Below are 19,518 nucleotides of genomic sequence, written 5' to 3'. Positions count from 1 at the left end.
AATAGTAATCTAAGTGTTTCCCTGGAGGTATTTTTGTAGATATGATTTATACCTATAATCTGTTGATCGTAAGTACAGGAGATTATTATTGATAACCTAGGTGGGTCTGATTTTATCCACTGAAAGTCCTTTAGAACAGAATTGGGGTTTCCTGAGGTAGAAGAAATTCTGCTTAGGGAAGGAAAAATTCTGCCTGGGGACTGCAGGGTCAGAGTTTGACCTCTTCTCTTTGACCACCTGCCCTACAGTTCTCAGACTTACCTAGCCAGTTTCCACAATTGCATAAACCAAATTTTGCAGTAAATTTTTTAATAAATGTCTCCATCTGCTTCTCTTTTGCTGTTGAGGTCCCGACAGATACAGTGAGCTTAATTTATGATTTTTAGATATTGAAACCTAGAGGATGTAACACTCCATGTGTACTCTTGCTCAGCCCTGCAAGCACTTGGCCCTTTTCCTCAAAATGGCTTCTCCAAATTTGACCTGAAATAGCTCCTTTTCCTCTTTTTTAATCATCTCTTCACTCTTTTTGGTCTTTCTTGCCTGCCAGTTGGATTTTGACCATTGCATTGAGAATCTACATATTTTAAGCTCCTCTCTGACCTCCACCCCATCTAGCTTTCCCAGGACTGGGGTGAGCCCAGCAGCCAACGCTCCAGAGCTAAGGTTCCTCAGAGGTGAGTGATGAGTGGGCAGCAGATCATCTTGAAAGCTAATTCCATTGCTCACTTGTAAACTAGGTATGAACAGTTAGGCTCTTCTGTTTATTCATTACTTTTCAGCTTCTAATAATATTTTGCTTTCCTCTCTACCAATTCTTTTGCAAAGACACTTGAAGAATTGGTCCTTCTCCTTCTTTTGACATCAACAGCCTCAAGCTGGGGACCCTCAGACCACTTGCATTGGAACTGCGGGAGACAGGTAAAGGCTGTTAAAAGATCCAAGGTCAGTCTTCCCCAGGTGTGCAGGACTCAGTGGCTAGGGCTGCAGGCCTGTTCATTGTCTTGCCCACATGCTTTCTTAATTCAGGTGACTCTCTTGGAACTAGCCAGAACTGGAACTTGGCCAGACCTTTGACCACTCATCAACCTCTATCCTCCTCATCAGTTTTTGAATGCTTGTTGGGCCTACTCTCCAGACCTATGACCTCATGGATCCTATTTTTTTCTTTTTATCAAACTGCCAGTCTGTGCCTGCCCTCCTCAGTGCAGTGCCTCCAGCTCCCGAGTTTTGATTCTTCGTGGGCTCCCTGAGAGGTATGGTGAAGGGATTGAAGAAACCGGCAATTGCACTCCTGGGTCTTTACCCCCAAAGATATAGATGTAGTGAAAAGAAGGGCCATCTGTACCCCAATGTTCATAGCAGCAATGGCCACAGTCGCCAAATGTGGAAAGACCCAAGATGCCCTTCAACGGATGAATGGATAAAGAAGATGTGGTCTGTATACACTATGGAGTATTATGCCTCCATCAGAAAGGATGAAGACCCAACTTTTGTATCAGCATGGATGGGACTGGAGTAGATTATGCTGAGTGAAATAAGTCAAGCAGAGAAAGCCAATTATCGTATGGTTTCACTTACTTGTGAAACCTAAGGAATAACATGGAGGACATTAGAAGAAGGAAAGGAAAATTGAATTGGGGGAAATTGGAAGGGGAAATGAAGCATGAGAGCTTGTGGACTCTGAGAAACAAACTGAGGGTTTTGGAAGGGAGGGGGTTAGTGGGATGGGTGAGCCTGGTGGTGGGGGTTAAGGAGGATGGGTGTTGTATGTAAACAATGAATCTTGGAACTCTACATCAAAAACTAACGATGTATGGTGATAACATAACACAATTTTAAAAAAAGAGTAGGTCAGATAAGCATAATCAGTAACATTAAAGAATTAATATCTCCTCCAAACCCACATATACCTAAGAAATCATCAGTACAATTCTTGATAACTTAAAGGAAATTTTGCTTGCCTTTCAGTCAGAATAATACATTTTTTAAAAAAATAGTTCTGTCATACATTTTAAATAATAGAATTATCATTTCAACTACTAATGAATGTATTTGTTTATTTTTTTTGAGCTATAGCAAATATAGCTATATAATATTTTTGGAAATTTCTATACACTTCAAATGAAAGATTAGTAAAGATGAGTATTTATGAACATATTGATGTCACTACTGGATGTAGAGGACTGGAGGAAGTGGGATACCTGAGAATTTTGTTCCTATCAGGATTTGATGCAGAGTCTCTAATAATGACAAGGGATCATAAGATATAAAATGTGGAGTCACCGCCCTTGAGTTTCTGCCACCTGTAATTAGGGATGTTTTATTTTGTTCATTGTGACATCTAAAAGAAAATTTGTCATGATGGTAAAAATAAAAGTAGTGAAAAGAAATACTAGTAGCAAGGAAATGTAAAGCCAAACTTTCCAAGCAAAATTTAAAGTAACGAGAATTATCTCCTCAAACAGTTCATCTCCCCCTGCTTTATTTGTACCAGTTCGAGACGAACACCAGACTTCAATGTAAAAATCTGTTTTATCCCAAATTACTGATTTTCTGCACAATTTTATTATTAATATTATAATTATTCTTTTGTGCTTATTTTTATTTGCAAAAGAACAATTACGTAGGTAGTGTGGGTCATTTCAGGAAGCCACTGGTTCACATACCTAGTCATTCTTTCCTTAATTTATTTATTCGATATTTACTATGAGAGCCAAAAAATAAACTACATTTTTAAAGCACAGCTGAGTGACTGTGAGTAAGTTACATAACCTCTCTGAACTTTAGTTTCCTATCAGAGAAGGAAGTCTTTGTACCCACCTTTCACAGTCGTTATTGGAATTAAGTGAAATATCATTCAACCTAGCATTACCTCTGGTACGTGATAAATATTCAACAAATGACAGCAATTATTTTTGTTGTTATTTTAGGAATTTTGTTTTTTCTTAAAAATACATCCTGCATATCCAAATAAATGACTGTTTTTGGAACAGAACACTTTTTTGACTTCTAAACTGTCTTACCCACATTTCTATCCTATTTTCATCACATAAGGGACAATGGGGAGGACAATTGAGATAAGAGCAAATAGTTATTCTTTCCAGATGACGTGAAAGTTGTATTCAGACTCTCAAGGAGGTTAAGGTTCTGAAGTTCAGGTGTTTCTAAACTTAAATAGTTAAGAAATGATTTAATTGCTTCAACTGTGAGCCCCTGGAGTCTTCGGTGCTGAGAACAAAACCTGACATGGAGACTGGAATCAGACTGTCCGGTCTTTGATGGTGTCCACAGATTTTTCTCCCTTAATGTAGCTGGGGATGATTAGGAACTAAGTCTGTTAAATGCATATTCTTTGTGATTCTTAGAGAGTAATAAAGAACACTTTTTAAAAAAATAATTTCCAGTTGATTTGAAGAACTAATAGTTGGGGAATTTATTGTTTCTGTGAAAAGAAATGACAGTTTATTGAGGCGGGGAGAATGGGAGTCATTCCCCTGGGAATGACCTGAATGTTAGCTTTAGGGCCATGTCAACAATGATAAACCAAAGGAAGTGGTTCAACCAATTGCTGCCCACACCCTGACACGAGGGTTCAGTCCAGGGGGACCTTGGTGGTGGCTTATTTTTCCTACATTTCTCATTCCAGGAAAAAAAGGGAGGTTACTGAGGAAGAATACCTCATGTCATTTTCTAAAATATTCAGTACTCAGAGAATACATTTTGTAATCTAGGCCAAGTAAAGAGGCAATGTATTCCGGAAATCACAAGGAACTTTCAAGACCTCACTGAACTCTGTGCCCTATTCTGTTTTCCAGCTTTGGGTCATCTGCAACCATGAAAAAGAGGCATCTATGTTTTTCTAATCTTCAATAGAAATCAATCCTTCCTTCTCTTTATCCATCTTCAAAGGACCTCTGTCCTTATGCCTTCTATCATTCTCTGTCTTATTTATTTCTTCAATAAGGATGTGACACAATGAAGGATATGAAGCTGGTAAGATACAGTCAAGATGCTTACAATATAGTATAAAAGAAGATAAGCCATGCATATACTAGGAAGATAAGCTAGGCACAGGTGAGTAGGAAAAGAAAGTGTTGCTATTTAAATCAATAAAAGTATTGTCACCTTCTAAGGGAGGGAGCAGCATAAAGATGAATGCTATTTTATTTTATTTTTTAAAAGATTTATTTATTTATTTGAAGAGGGAAGGGGCAGAGGGAGAGGAATTGGGCAAGGATCCCGTTGTGGAGCTCTATCTCAGGACCCTGAGATCACCATCTGACTCAAAATCAAGAGTCAGATGCTTAACTGATTGCACCATCGAGGCTCCCCAAGATGGACACTCCCTTAGAAGATATCTTCCTCAGGTCAGTTTGGAAGTGAAAGCTGAATCCCCCAGGCATTTGGATGAGTGGGTGCAAAACTAAGAAGAGAGATAAGCTGTTCTCCAACATGGAACGAGAAGAATGAGAAATTTTCACAGCAGTGAGAGGAGAGGACCCAGGGGAAGGAGAAGAGGGAGCTGCCAGGAGGCTCCGGAACAAAAGAAGAGTCTGAGCACATGATGTAGATAGAGGTTTCAGGAGAACATCAGTTAGAGAAATTCCCTGTGGGGTGGTGGCAGAGGGACTTAAGGACCCTGCCTCCAGTCATCAATGTAAGTTGTTTTCTGGGCTTTGATGTACTCACCCTCTTCCTTTCCTTAGATCTTCAAAATATCTGACCCAAAGTCTTATGTTGATGGGGTTTGGGGAAATTAAGGACATGGGGTTCAAAGGCAAGAACCAAGAGCAATGTCTTGGCAGCAAATCATTTGGTGTGGTTTTCAGCTCAGCCTCCAGCCAGGATGGCTCAGAAGAACTCAACTGTCCCTCCCACACGTCTTCCTTGAAGATCCCAAAGGAATAAGCTGGGCTTTGGTGGATTTCCCATGTGATGTGGGAAAGAAAGCCCAACCATTCTTTTGGAAAGAGCTGAAATCATCCCACAGAACTGTTTCTTGGGAGAATGAAATGGGTTAATCTGGCAATATGATAATATGTTCACTTAGCATATAGGAAACACTCAATGAGGTTTTGGTATTATTATTTCTATTATTTGAACAGTTCCTTGATGAAATCATAAATGGATAATATATAAGACAAAGAAGAGCACTTACAATGACACAGACAATATGTGTTCCAGGATTTTGGTGGCGGGAAAGATTACTTCTGGTCTCACTTATCAGAGAAAGTTTTGTGAGGGAGCTAGACATAGTGATGGGTGTGTGGACTTGTTTGAGACTAAGAGATGGCTTCAGCTGGAAGCCTAGCTCTCTGCAGAAAGGAGAGACAAAGGGGTCTGGAGCCAACACTTATGAGAAAAGTAAAGTTACACTGGAAAGGCAGAATGTGTATAACTGGGAGGGTCTGGAATGGCAGTCTACAGAGTAAAGCGCCTTGGAAGGCCGTGTGTGTATGTCGTGTGCCTACAGGTGTTATGGGAAGAATGGAGCATCAGAATCATTGCTTTAAGGGAATGAACCTGGGAGGAAGGAATCCAAGGAAGGAAAGACTGAGGAGAATTTTTCAGTAGCTCAGGCTGGAAAAGGTAAATACAAGCATGGAGAGATGGCAATGGACATGCAAAGAAAGAGGCATATGGGAAAGATGTGTCAATAAAGTAATAATCAGCAGGTTCTGGAAACTGACGGGTTCAGGGAAAGGATGGGAGCTAAGAAAAAGAAGGTAGAAGGAAAGCTAATTATCATACCCCGGATTTGAACCTAAAGATCTGGAAGATTGGTGGTGTGTATGGACAGAACACAGGGTGTGAAGTACTTGGGGGGGAAGACCCTTACTTAAAGAGGAATGAGGAAAGGCCAGACCAAGAGGGAGGGCATGGGAGGTCCGAGGATACAGCATTCAGGTGGTACAGAGGCAAGGGAAGAAGAGAGAGGAGTTTCAAGAAAGAATTGGTCGACATGTTAAAAGTTTCAAGATGAAAAAGATAAGACATGAGAAAAGTCCTCATTAGCCTAAAGACATGGGTGACTTTCAAGAGGGTGCTTGAGAGAGAGAGAGATGGCTTGTAGAGCTTCACAGAGAGGAAGAAGAGGCTGGGTGATTATCTATGAGTTTGGTCACAAGTTTGGGTGGAAATGGAAGGGAAAAGAAAGGATGGTGATTGAAGAGTAGGCAGAGCTAAGGTAAGGCTTGTTACTAAAGTGTTTGTGGAATAAGAAATATGGATGCATTTTCAGGCACAAGGATTAAGGAATAAGTACAAAGCAAGAGACTGCACATGCTGGAAGAGGGTATTACACAGGACACACCTTAAGAGCACAAGTAGGCTGAGTCTTGCAAATCTTTGCCAAGCAGCTCCGAGGGTCCAGCTGTGTCCCATAGTCAGTCACAAAGAGAGCAGAGAACATGGATATGTCAGTCCGCCCATCCCAGTGCACGATGGAATGTCACAAAAAAAAATACAATGGAAAGTTGGCAAAGAAAGCATTTAAATAGCTATCTATGGCCTCTCTCCCACCCTCTCCCTCTCCCTCCTCAAAAAAAAAAAAAAAAAAGGAAAATAAAAATTTAAAAAGGGAGGCGCCTGTGGGGCTCAGTAGGTTAAACATCCAACTTTTGATTTAGAGTTAGCCTCAGGATGAAGATCTCAGAGTCCTGAGATCAAGCCCCGCACTGAGCTCTGCCCTGGGCAAGGAGGCTACTTAATTAAGATTCTGTCTCTCCTTCTCCCTGTGCCCCTTCCCCTTGCTCTCTGTCTCTTAAATGAATGAATGAATAAATGAACGAACGAACGAATGAATGAATGAATAAATAAATAGTTATCTATGGCATCTAAGTTTGATAGGAAATTAAGAGTAATTTGAAACAGGTGGAGACTAAGGATGGTGGGGGGAGGGTGTAGAAGAACAGAGGCAGACACCCAGTGGAGTGAGGAAGAGGAGGTAAAAGGGTGTGTCATCCTGTCCCCCCACCCCTCAACCCCCGGCCAAATTCAGACTTAGATTCATGTTTTGAAATCAGAGCGGTTCCAGATGTCAGCAACAGAGGGTGGCAGCTCTTACGGAAACACAGAATAGTTCCTAAGGAGCAGTGAATGTCATTGGCGTTGCCTTTGCAGGAGCTCCCAGGAAAGGAGAGGCCGGGGCCTTGAACGTGAGCATGCAGAGATCACAGGGACGGCTTGCAGAGTGGAGTGTGAGCCGAGTGCCGGCCTTCAGAGTGCAGTGGAGGAGCAGCAGTGACGGATGAGCATGGCAGGAGTGAAGGGATAACAGCGAGAGGGGAGGATTTGTGCCTGGGGGGCAGGCATGGTGACCAGGAGGACACCCAGAGAGAGAAGAAAGGGATCTTGAGAATGGAGGAGGCCTTTAACCCCAAGCCAGGGCTGTGGGGAAACCAGCCTCGGGGTGCAGATCCGCGAAGGCTCGTGTCATCGCCAGGGACTGTGATGTCATCGCAGTCGTCTCCTGGCCCACCAGGCGATTTCCCTCATTTTTAACGAGACCTGATCTCTGTTTGTTTATTCACTTTTCCATCTGAGATGTTGAATGGCAAGGTTGGGAGTGAGTCTGAAACAAGGACCACCCCTTACCTCACAGGAAACTCCGAGGGTAGAGAAATTTAGGTCATTTCCACAAAGCCATAGTTGTCTCCATTATCCCTATAACTAGGAAAAAAAAAAAAAATTCCTCCATGTATTCTCAACTCACATCGGTTTGTTGCTAAAATTCCCCCAACCAAACCAACCAAACCAAATAGGATTTGTAATCACGTGCTGAATGCTTCAGTTTAACTTTTTAAAACAAGGTCTGCTTTATATCATCCAAATAAAATAATTTTTTTTTCAGACTTCCTAAGATACATACATTTTTGAAGCCAGTTGTTAAGGGGAAGTTTTTAGGTAAATTCATTGAGGCTCCACGCTTTCGCTCAAATGGAAGAGCATGCGCAGTAGAGGATGCTGACCTGTCAGTCAACACGCAGAACCCTGGAATACACCACCCTTGAACCGACCCCGGAGAAGACAAGGTTTCATTTCACTTGGAAGAAGTGAGCAAGTCTGACCTTGATCCAGGTATAGCACTGCCAGTTTGGGGGAAAAAAAATAGATTTTATTTATTTATTAATGAGAGAGTGAGAGAGAGAGAGAGAGCGAGCACAAGCAGGGGGGGGCGGGGCAGACCTGAGCAGAAGGCAGAGGCTTAAGGACTGAGCCCACCCAAGCAGTCCAGGCAATGTCATTTCATTAAAGACTAAGGATAATCATGATTTCCCCTAGAGTTCTTTCACTAATAACTTTTTCCCCCAATCTCAGTTCCAGGTGGAGGATGTGAAAAGAACATGTTTAATCTATGACTCAAATGTCACTTTTTAAAAATTATTATTTTAGTGACTTTGTTTTCTTCTCTTTTTAAAAGACAAACTATGGAGAAAAATGATCCTCTGTATTACATGCCATATAGAATCAAAGTACTGATATTTTGCCATTTTTTTATACTGAAGATAAAATAACATGAGAAATCTTGTTTATTCTCTTCTTAGTCCTAGTCCATACCTTCCTTTTTGTGGGCTACATTGTGTATTCTTTCATTATTTATCATTTGTACATATGTTTCTGCAACTGCCTTTTCTCCCCACTTTTAAAAATATTTATTCATCCATGTAGATACACATAGATCTAGGGCATTATTTCTATAATAATACTGATTTTTAAAATCCATTTCCCTGACTGATTACATATATCTCTTTCTTTGGATTCTAACTCTTAATAATAAAGAGCATAATGGATATGCTCATGTTTTCTGCTTGTATATACAGGCAAGGCTTTTTCTAGAATGCATATAGTGAGCAGAATTTTGAACCCTCCTGGATACTGCCAAATTGCTCTCCAAAGTGATTTACCAAGTAACACCCAGCATCGTGAGAGTTCTTAATTCTCCACAAAACACTCTAGAGTGTATGAGAATTCCTAGTTTCCCTGAACACTTGGACTTGACATTTTTCTTACGATAGTAGTCTTACTTAAGGTGAGCTTTTTTCCCCCACAGAACAATCCTACTATGTTTCTTGTATATGCTCTCTTTTTTTTATTTTTTAAGAATTTTTTTATTTATTTGTCAGAGAGAGAGAGGGAGAGAGAGAGAGCACAGGCAGACAGAATGGCAGGCAGAGACAGAGGGAGAAGCAGGCTCCCTGCCGAGCAAGAAGCCCAATGTGGGACTCGATCCCAGGACCCTGGGATCATGACCCGGGCCAAAGGCAGCTGCTTAACCAACTGAGCCACCCATATGCTCCCTCTTTGACAGGTTTGGTATAATGGAATACACCAATCCATTGGTGTTATCTCTGTGAAATACAGGAGGTCACAGAACTCCTTACTAGTCGCCTCTTAGCACCCCATCTTCAATGACGAATGTGATGTTGGTAGTTGGCAAAGCGAGAAACACCTAATGGAACAAGACTAGCCTCACCTCTGAAGTAGTTGGAGCCAAAGCTGTCAGGACTGATTCCCCCTTCCAAAGACACTTAGAACTCCTGTAGAAAGAGCTGCATATTTGCAACAAGTGATCTCTGAGCATCTAACAGATCACATTTGTTCTGTTACTTGCCATGACTGTTAATACTTCTCATGATTCCTCCCAAATCAAGCATCATTCTTCTCAGAAAAACATCCATACTTCCACACTGGACTTTTAGGACTGTTATTTTTTCCCCTTCAAACAATGGAACTAATAACTTTCATTTAGGAAGTAAAAACCCAAAAAGCCTTTATGTTTCTGTGCTTATCGGGCATCAAGAAATTTAGGCAGCAGACTGAACTGACCAGATCATCCCTTAAAGATAAATTATTTTATGCCTTTGATATTACAAATCTATATGGCAATTTACAGCAGTTAAAAAGTATAACAAATATTAAAATTAAAGAGAAACCAGATCACACAAATATATTGATACTTTCTGGTCTCTTCCTGGCCAAGTGCCACTGACCCCTTTGTTGAAGGATTTGCTATAGCTGATTGATAGTGAGATATTTCTGGATGGTTGTCTGTGCAGCTAGAATTTCTGAAAATTCTGTTTGTTTTTTTTTTTTAAAGATTTGTTTATTTATTTGAGAGAGAGAGAGAGAGAACATGCATGGGGAGGAGAAGCAGACTCCCCCCTGAGCAGGGAGTCTCACTCGGGTCCCAATCTCAGGACCCTGGGATCATGACCTGAGCTGAAGGCAGACGTTTAACTGCCTGAGCAACTGAGGCGCCCCCTGAAAATACTGTTTTAAAGAACTATCAAATATCCTTTTGCTTATGAAGGTCTTCTCACCTCCAAAGTACTAGTTTCCAAGAGTCCAGACTTGTGAACCTGTGTCCAGCTATGGCTTCATACATTCCCACTTGGGGCTTTTCCTATACTTCTGCCCTCGCTGAGATGCTGTACTCTCCTAATTGTTCTGCTGAAGCAGTTCTGTTATTTACTTTGACAGTCAACATGCTTCATTTATTCCCTGTTTATATTTTACATTGCAGGGAATATATACAACTAAGCAAAATATTGAGGGAAACAGAATTCTGCCACTGCAAATGCTCAATACAACTTACTGTATTCACTGATTGTAACCTGATTCCTGTTAAAAGATCATTTTCCAAAAGGTGAACTCATCACTCTCATACAATATAAAATGAACCTGAGGCAAAGATTTTTTTTAACTCATTAATTGATGAAGGGATGGTAAGATGTTAAAAGTGGATCAAAGAAAAATGTCAAAAGTAGCTATATTTACAACATAGGCCATCAGGAATGCTAAAGTGAATTTTCTAATAAATACAAAAATAATAACCTATAGAGTGCTAAAATGTGATACTTGGGATAATCATTTCTACGGGGTGGAAATCAATGGTCTTTATTAGAGAAAATTAATTTTCATTTCTCTGACTGAGAATCATTTGCATTACTATGTATCTGTATCTTTCAGAAGTATAAAGTAGCTGCGCAACTATAATGAAAGGTATAGACTCTTACGGATTCAGTTCCTCCCAGAGGATCTGGTAGATGGCACTTGACATTCTGTGACAGTCGTCTTTTCCCACTTTAAATGAAGTCTCTATTTCCTTGACATTTCTTTTTTTCCCCCAAATATTTTATTTATTTGTGTATTTGAGAAAGCATATGCACAGGGGGAGGGGCAGGGGAAAGGGACAGAGGGAGGGAGAGAGTCCCAAGCTGACTCCCTGCTGAGCATGGAGCCTGGCTCAGGGCTGGATCCCAGAACCCTGAGATCTTGACCTGAGCCTAAACCAGGAACTGGATGCTTACCTGACTAAGCCCCCCAGGTGCCCTGATAATTCTGTTTTTAATGGAAGTAACACTCATCAGTTAGAAACAATATTGAGGGTCTGTGAAGAAAATTCAAACTATTTGTCTGATAAATGTTTCCTTTCTTATAGATATATGTGTATATTAAATTTCAATTAATTGCCCCAAACTAGATATTCAAGATCCAGCATCTTTAGGTTATTTTTATAGACGTTTGATTATGGATCTGTTACCATAGTTTGCACTTTAATCAGAGGAGATCAACAGGGGCTTCTCAGACAAATGCAGCCCTTGGACATGCATGAAATGACTTGTTGGTTCAGAGGAATCACGAGAATGCACACTTGGCCATTCTAGTAGTAGCATTCTCGTACAAGTGTTCAAAACCATGACTAAAAATGTCTCCAAATCCAAACAACCCTCAGAACTTGATTTGTGTCCTAATAGCAACCCTGTGGCATGTCCCTTGTGCCCCTTATGCCTTTTGATTTTTAGAAAACACAGTTTGATCCAATGAGGGAGCTGAGAAAGTCACGGGCATCGGGAAGGTAGCGTGGAGCCCGCCTTGGGTGCTCTGCTTCTGGGTGAACTGCCGGCCCACCCTGTTATCTTTCCCGCTGTCCTTCTCCCACATCCGTTTTCCAGCCTCTGATGGATCTGTTGTCACCTCACCCGTACTTACTTGCCTCCCGTTCTTGCTCCCACGTTCCCCTCCTGTCCCCTCCCTCCTCTCCCTTTCCCGCATCATCTTCTCTCCCTCTCTCTCCTCACCTCCAGCATCTTCCCATTTTCCTTCACCCCAACTAACTTTGATCTTCCCGGATGGCGGGTCTAAAGCTTCATTTTTTGGAATAGAAGTCATTTCCTCCCCACAGTACAGCCCAGTGAGAACGGGGAGGGACATCGCATGACAAACGGGCGTCTTAATGAAGACTGAGCAAGAGCACTGTGATATCCCCTGTGGCACTGCTCCATTCTGCTGGGGTTTCAACTATAAAACCCTGATGATGATCTTCTTTCTTCCCCTGAGTCCTCTGTTTCTCCCTTTGCCTAAAGGGAGCCAGCTCTCTCCTGCTAACACTACACTTGCACAAAGCCCACCCTCCTGGGCCCTGGGTCCAGGATGAAACAGACACAGTCCGTGACTTCGCAGAGTTTACAGCTTAGCTTTGGGCCAGTGACAGTGGATGGGTCTTCATCAGTTTGAGAGAAGCATGGTTTGCTGAAGAAGAAAAGTAAGGGGGACCTGGGAATCAGAAAAAAAATGTTACCGGAAGGATGAGAGATTTGAAAGACTGGGGGTCGGGAGGAGGGCGTTCTTCATAGAATGATTCCCAGCAGTGGGGAAAGGTGGGGGAGGAGGGAATGAGAAGGGGGCAAGGGTGGAGGTGGGCTTTGAGGTGAGGCAGGAGAGGTTGGCCAGCACCAGGTGCTGAAGGGGCTGGAAGCCTTGCAGAAGGACTTGGCCTTGGATCCTAGGCCACAGAGGGATTTTAAGCATTTTAAGCATGGACTTAAAATCCAATGCAATCGCGAGGATTGCATTTGAGAGAAATTATTCTGACTGCAGAGAGGAGAACAGATTGGAGGTGAGCCAAATTCTGCAAGAACACCCTGGTGTGATGTTTGTGGTCTGGTCGTGCCTGCTCACACCCCCCACGCAGCATTTTCTACCCCTCCCCCACACCAGCCTTTAGTGCACTGCGTTTGAGGGCTGACTGTCACTTCTCCGGGCAAAATGTCGATGGTCCCAGACTCTTGGTCAGCTGGACCACACACCCATAGTTCTAGCCTTCTTAGAGCCTCCTGGATGTGCAAGATGTGGAGTTGCATAGAGGCCATATCAAAAGGGTCCTCGGACTGCATTTCATGGTCTGCTGTCACCAACCTGAAATCCTTAGTTTGTGGGCGAGTGGCCTTGCATTTTTATTTTTTTGCACTGAGCCCCACAAATTATGCAGAGGGTTCTGCTCCCAGCAATCTGTGGATGGCAGCCTTCGGATCATTCTTTAAACCCTAAGGCCAAATGGCCAGAGAACTCCACCAGTTGTCCCAAGATGAGGCACAGAAGGTCACCAGAGTCTTTCCTTCTAATGGCAAACAGACTCTTCAGGCCTGCTCTGACCTTCCTCCCTTCGGTGGCTCTGTAACACAACATCTGGACTGTGGCCAGAAAATGCTTCAGCCCAGTGGGCGAGGACGAGGGCATTCTTGACTTTTGCGGAGTTAAACACTTGGAGAAATTTCAGGAAGAAAGCACTTGGTGAAAGGTAAAAGCTAGCTGGCCGGTCAGCCCCCTGCCTGCTGCTCCGCTCATTTGGATTTTCATGGGTCTTAGCGTGTTTATTCTTGTCTTTCCAGTGGCCAAAGGATAAGTTTAAATTTCTTATTTCCTCTAGGGAGCCCGGAAAAAGGCAACAGGCACCAAATACAGGAAATCATGTGGAGAGGATCTCTTATTTATTATGGTTCCCTTATTACTTCCCCTCCCCCAGCCTCCGCCCCCACCTCCAGCCACACTGTGTCTTCCAGCTTTTTCCTGCTGCAGAGAACAGAAGGCAGTTCACCTCTGCTCCCTGAGGTCTGTGTGAGCCCTGAGGCTCTGAAGTCTGGTCTTGGAAACCCCACCCTCCTGTGTCTGTGTGACTGAATGGGAGGCCCTTGAGTTTCACCTCACCTAAGAGGTTCTTGGGAAGATCTCCAGGACTGGGTCAAATTTTAGGAGGCTGCAAACCACAGAAGAGAAAGGTAGGTCCCTGAATTATTTTGTTCTGTCTTGCTGTGGATCGAGCTGCTCTGAAGTAGATGTGTGTGTCCATATGGCTTCTCCAGTTGGGTGTGGGGTTTCAACATGTGTGTCTTGTTGAGATTTACTGATATCTGGACTGTGAGAAAAAGTTGTGAGCAGGGAGGTGACATTTGGGTTTTTTGAATTTGAAGGTCTTTGGATAAAGAAGACTAACTAGCATGGTACGTGAAACATGAAGGTGATTCTTATTTTCTTCAGAGGGCAAATCTCATTAGAAGTTGAATGTTTTGGGTCTCTGCATAAGGGGAAAAAGCTTACCGCCTGCCTTTTCTTTTCAAAACAGACCCCTACCATGATTTTTTAAAAAAATTTCTTTCTAAGACGAGCTTCTTTTTTTGTTTTTATTTTTTATTTGATTCTGATTTTTTTTTTTTTTTTGGAGTTAAAAATGTACCAGAGTTCACAAAGGATTTCTCATAGGAATAGAAATAGGTGTTTGTTTGTTTGTTTTAAGATTTTATTTGTTTATTTTAGAGAGAGAGAGCATGAGAGAGGGAGAGAGAGATGGATCATCAATGGGGGGAGGGGTAGAGGGAGAAGCAGACTCCCTGCTGAGCAAGGAGCAGGACGTGGGACTCTATCCCAGGACTCTGGGATCATGACCTGAGCCGAAGGCAGACGCTTAACCAACTGAGCCACCCAGGCACCTGAAACAGGTGTTTCTAATTTAGAGTACCTGTAAGTTATAAGTAAATGAACAAGCATTCTGTTCAGGATCTGGTGGACTTCCATGTTAATTTTCCATGTTTGAAAATATGAAACCATTGCTCTCTCTGCTGTTTCCTGAAATCAGAAGTGTGTAGTGACAATGTCTATCAACTGGTGGCTGGGAGGCTGATTTTATTTATCCTGCTGTGATAACTGGTTGCCAGGATGGTGCTCACCCCTTGGCTGGTGGCTTTCATTGGTCACTATTGAGAGTCAAGATGATGTGTCAACCCAGACCTAGAGAGGGGTCAAGCTTTATTCAAATAATAGGACATATTTCTCTGGATTATTTTTTTGCCTTTCCTGTTTCTGTTGTTTCATTTTTGTCTTCACAACTGTGCCTTCTTCTGGAAGAAATATCTTCTGGTGGCGTCACAGAATATTAGCCAGTTTATAGTCATTTATTGAATACTGGCTATTCTTCCCAAGCTTATTCAGTTCAGATGCTTGTGATTTCTTGCCACTTACGAATTCTACCTTAGCACAGTCTCCCTCCATTCCATCCTCCATCCTACTACAGGGTTCTTGGGAAAATGCAATTCTGATAATGTCATTCTCCTCAGTGAAATATTTCCTCTTCACCCCATTGCTTACATCCTTGCTACTTAAAGGGTAGACCGTTCTGAGAACAGCTGTATCACCCATCATTTGGAGCTTGTTAGGGATGCAAATTCTCCACTCCCCAGATTTAATGAATCTGTATTTTAACCAGGCCCCTGGGAGATTCATATGGACATTAAAGCTTCAAAAATTCCAACTTAAGAAAAACAGACAAGACCTTCTAAGTTTGTTCGTTTTCATCCCATCCAGCCTTACCTCTCACCACCTGTCTTTCCTGCCATACTGAACACCTTCTCTTTCCCCAGGATGTGAGAGCTTAATGCCTACCTACACCTTTGTGTGCTGTTCTCCCTGTCCAGGAGGTCACCATTCATCTTCATCTGCAGCCTGCTAGGTCCCCCTCCATCCCCTCACCCAGTCTGCCTCAGACCAAGTGTCTCTCCAGTCCATGCTTTATAGCACTTGGTGAATTGCTTCTGTCATAGCCCATAGCATGCTATATTATGACTGCTATGCTTATTTTCATCTGTGAGAGTTATGGGCTTTTATTTTTGAATCTAGAACTCTTGAAGCAATGTCAAGTGTTTACTGAATTCATGAAGAAATGAATGAATAACCGAATGGACATATTGACTGAAGAACCCAAATTAATTACCAGACTGAGATCTATAGTTTGAAGTTTTCCAAGGAGATTGCCAATCCCCATAATATTTTCCCATGCTGCCTTTTATGACACTTTGTTGGATTTTCTTCACCAAGTATTTTGAGTACCCACTGTGTGCCATACCTTTCAGAATCTATTTTTTCTAGAGAGAAAGAGAACATGTGTGAGTGGAGGTGGAGGGGGCAGAGGGAGAGGGAGAGAGAAAATCTTAAGCAGACTCCATACTCAGTTTGGAGCCCAACATGGGCCTTGATCTTATGACCCTGAGATCATGACCTGAGCCAAAATCAAGAGTTGGATGCTTAACCAACTGGACCACCAGGCGTCCCCAGAATCTTTTCTCTATGCCTCTATGGACAGCCTCTGCCATTAGGTGTTTCTCTACCAGTGCCCCTGTTGTCCACCACTCTACGTCAGAGACTTACTCATTTTTCAGCATCTATGTACCAAGCACATGACACCTACTGGACACTGTGCTGTGCGCTTGGGGTATGATGGCAAGTGACACAGATGTGACTACTGTCTCCATGCAGCTCCTCTTGCAGAGAGCACATTCTTGATCATCCTCTACCCCACTTCTCCCTAAAAGACGTTAAAGAAAGCTGAAGTCTGATCTCTAATCCATATTGGAACATCCAGGGAAAGGCATTAGGCTCTGGAAGGCAGCAGGATTTAGGAGAAAGAAAGCTGGGTTGTGTTTTGGGGCCCTGATTCAGTCCTGTACCTGGAACTCACTTGCCATGTGAATTAGGGTGGGGCCATACCCATTCTCTGAACTTTGATTTTTCTCGAGTGGTGAGCAAGATACAGAGTCATAAGAAGAGAAGCTCTTGCCTTTAAGGGCACATGGAGAAGATGATGTCCAGGGAGTCTCTGTGCTCACCTTCTCTCTTGTTGCATGTTGATTGAAAGCCAACGCTCTGTAGTACTCTGAGTCAAGTGGGCAAAGAATAGATCTTAAAGGAGTCGTGGCGTTGTTCTGCTGTGTGCTCAGCCAGCAAGCACAGTGTGGCAGTGTTTCCTAAGGAGCAGTGCCCTGCAGCTTGAAGAAACCCACTTGACATTAGCTGTTGGGTACAGAGCTGGCTGAAGTAGGGCAACTAAGGAAGGAGACAATGTCATTCTCAGGCAATCTCTGTCTTTGGAAAGCAGCCAGAAGGGAAGGATATAGCTTTACCAAGTAGTCCAGGATGAATCTAAGAGTTTCAAGACATCTAGCCAGTCCCTGACCCTCACTGTGGCAGAGCTACAAAGATTTCTTTTTTCTTTTTCCACCTAAAGATCTGTGTCTTAAGCAGATGTCACCTAGAACTCAAGGTTGGGCAGGACATAGTATACGTTGTCCCCATGCTTGGTGCTCCCATGGGGCACATGGTCACCCTGTCTTTGTTATCCAGACACAACCAGCAGCTTAGTCTATGGCAAACTGCTTGGGCAATCCAGATAATGACTCTTTCAGTCTTCAAGCCCACTTGTGTTGCTCCCTGATTTTCTGGAGCTTCCAAAGGAAATGTCCCTAGATCTCCTGGATTCCTTCTTGCCACCTGTTACTCATGCATCTCTTTGCCTCCACCTTCCTGCACACCCGCCTTGTCTTTTTTCACCTTTCAGCAGCCAAAGTGTCTTCTGCTGGTCATTTCCTAACCATTCAAGTTAACATTAATCTCTATAAGTAAGCACAAGTTGTAGCAACAAAAGGATGGTCAGCCTGCATAAGAGGTTTCTAATGGCCTCCCACCAATCTCACAATGTACCAGAGATCAACCTTGACCATACCTGGTCAACACTTCTTTTTAAAATCAGAGGCAGACCTGGTTTTGAATCCCCCTTCTGTCACTTCCTTTCATAAGTAACTACATCTTGCCAAGTTTTAGTTTCATTTTTGGAAAAGCGGATAATCTTTTGCACACAAGGTCGTAGAGATCAATCAGTTTCAGTACCTAATGTGTTGCCTCAAGGCACACATCAGATCTTAAAAGAGGAGGCTGGTGAACATGATAAAAATGAGGAAATTGTCATTTGCAGACTCTTTGAAGGAATGAGGTGATATTCAAAGTAAAAAGTTGGTCTCGTAGCAAGTGGAGGTTGTCTTCAAATATTTAAAGATTGCTCCATGTGGGAAAAGAAGTCAACAGAAGATTGATGAGTGAAAATTATAGGGTAACAGGTTTTAGTTCAACGTGTGGAAGTATTTACCCACCGTCAAGACTGTCTAAAACCGGGTGAGCTGCCTTGCGGCGTGGTGAACGCCCTGTCCCAGGCAGTGTGCCAGCACCCTGTTAGCCCGTGGCCGGGGTGTTCCCGAAGGGATGCCCGCACTGGGTGGGGTCCGGGTGATGACCTCTAGGTCCTTCCCGCTCAAAGCTACCAGGACTCTTGTGATGTCAGGTTCCCAACACAAACCACCAAAGGAGGGTTACCAAAAAAAAAAAAAAAAAAAAAAAAAAAAAGCGTCAGGCTGTAGAGTGATCATAGCTGCATTTTTACTAGCTCACCTAACGTATCTGAAATGATCATTTCTAAATAGGGTCTTTGCCACAACAATAGAGCTACAATGGACTTCCAGGAAAAGCAAAAAAGAAATGAGAACAATGGAGTGGGAAAAGTTCACCCCAAACCACTCTTCTTGGGTTACTCTTTAACTAGATTGTGGGTTCCTCCTTGTGCTGCAAACACATTCTTATTTGATGGAAAATTGTCATATTTTGGTACATTTTCTACCAAACTAGTTTCAGGCAAGCAACAGCAAACTCATAGCTTTGTCTCTGATCTCTGCCATATCCAAGAAACAGAAGCACTACTCTATGGAGATGTATTCTTAGCTGTTCAGAAATCTAATTTTTATATCTTCTTTTTTTTTAAGATTTTATTTATTTATTTGACAGAGAGAGAGATAGAGAGCAAGAGAGGGAACAAAAGACAGGAGAGTGGGAAGGGGAGAAGCAGGCTTCCTGCTGAGCAAGGACCCTAACACTGGGCTTGATCCCAAGACCCCGGGATCATGACCCGAGCTGAAGGTAGACGCTTAACCAACTGAGCTACACAGGTGCCCCCAGAAACCTTATTTTTTTTTTTTATTTTCAGCATAACAGTATTCATTATTTTTGCACTACACCCAGTGCTCCATGCAATCCGTGCCCTCTATAATACCCACCACCTGGTACCCCGACCTCCCACCCCCCGCCCCTTCAAAACCCTCAGATTGTTTTTCAGAAACCTTATTTTTGAAAGTGCTAAATAAATGGTGCTACTTTCCTCTAAATGGTAGGGACCATAAGCAGGATACATGACTCTTGTTGGGGAGAGGAGAACCAGGCTGTCTGCCTGCTCTAAGTTGAGGTCTTTGGTCATTGTTCCCACCCACCTTTCTTTTCTGCTGAATGAGCCACATTGATCACAGCCTCTCTGCCAGTTAAGGACCTGGAGACTTAGAGTCGGGAGACGTTAGCTCAGGTGGGTCC

At 42.8% G+C, this 19,518-nt stretch overlaps 1 protein-coding gene across 1 annotated transcript in view; it reads left to right on the top strand.

The window, feature by feature from the left end:
• Positions 1 to 13,848: 13,848 nt before the first annotated feature.
• ADGRF5 (adhesion G protein-coupled receptor F5) overlaps positions 13,849 to 19,518 on the top strand; it is a 103,810-nt gene continuing 98,140 nt past the window's right edge. Inside the window, exon 1 of the mRNA XM_059178183.1 lies at positions 13,849 to 14,063. The gene's annotated coding sequence lies outside the window, so the exon portion shown is untranslated. The remainder of the gene's footprint in view (positions 14,064 to 19,518) is intronic.

This window comes from Mustela lutreola, chromosome 6, assembly GCF_030435805.1.
Source record: "Mustela lutreola isolate mMusLut2 chromosome 6, mMusLut2.pri, whole genome shotgun sequence".
Lineage (NCBI taxonomy): Eukaryota > Metazoa > Chordata > Mammalia > Carnivora > Mustelidae > Mustela > Mustela lutreola.
Note: the sequence above shows the minus strand (reverse complement) of the source record. Positions and strands in the feature narration are given on the sequence as shown.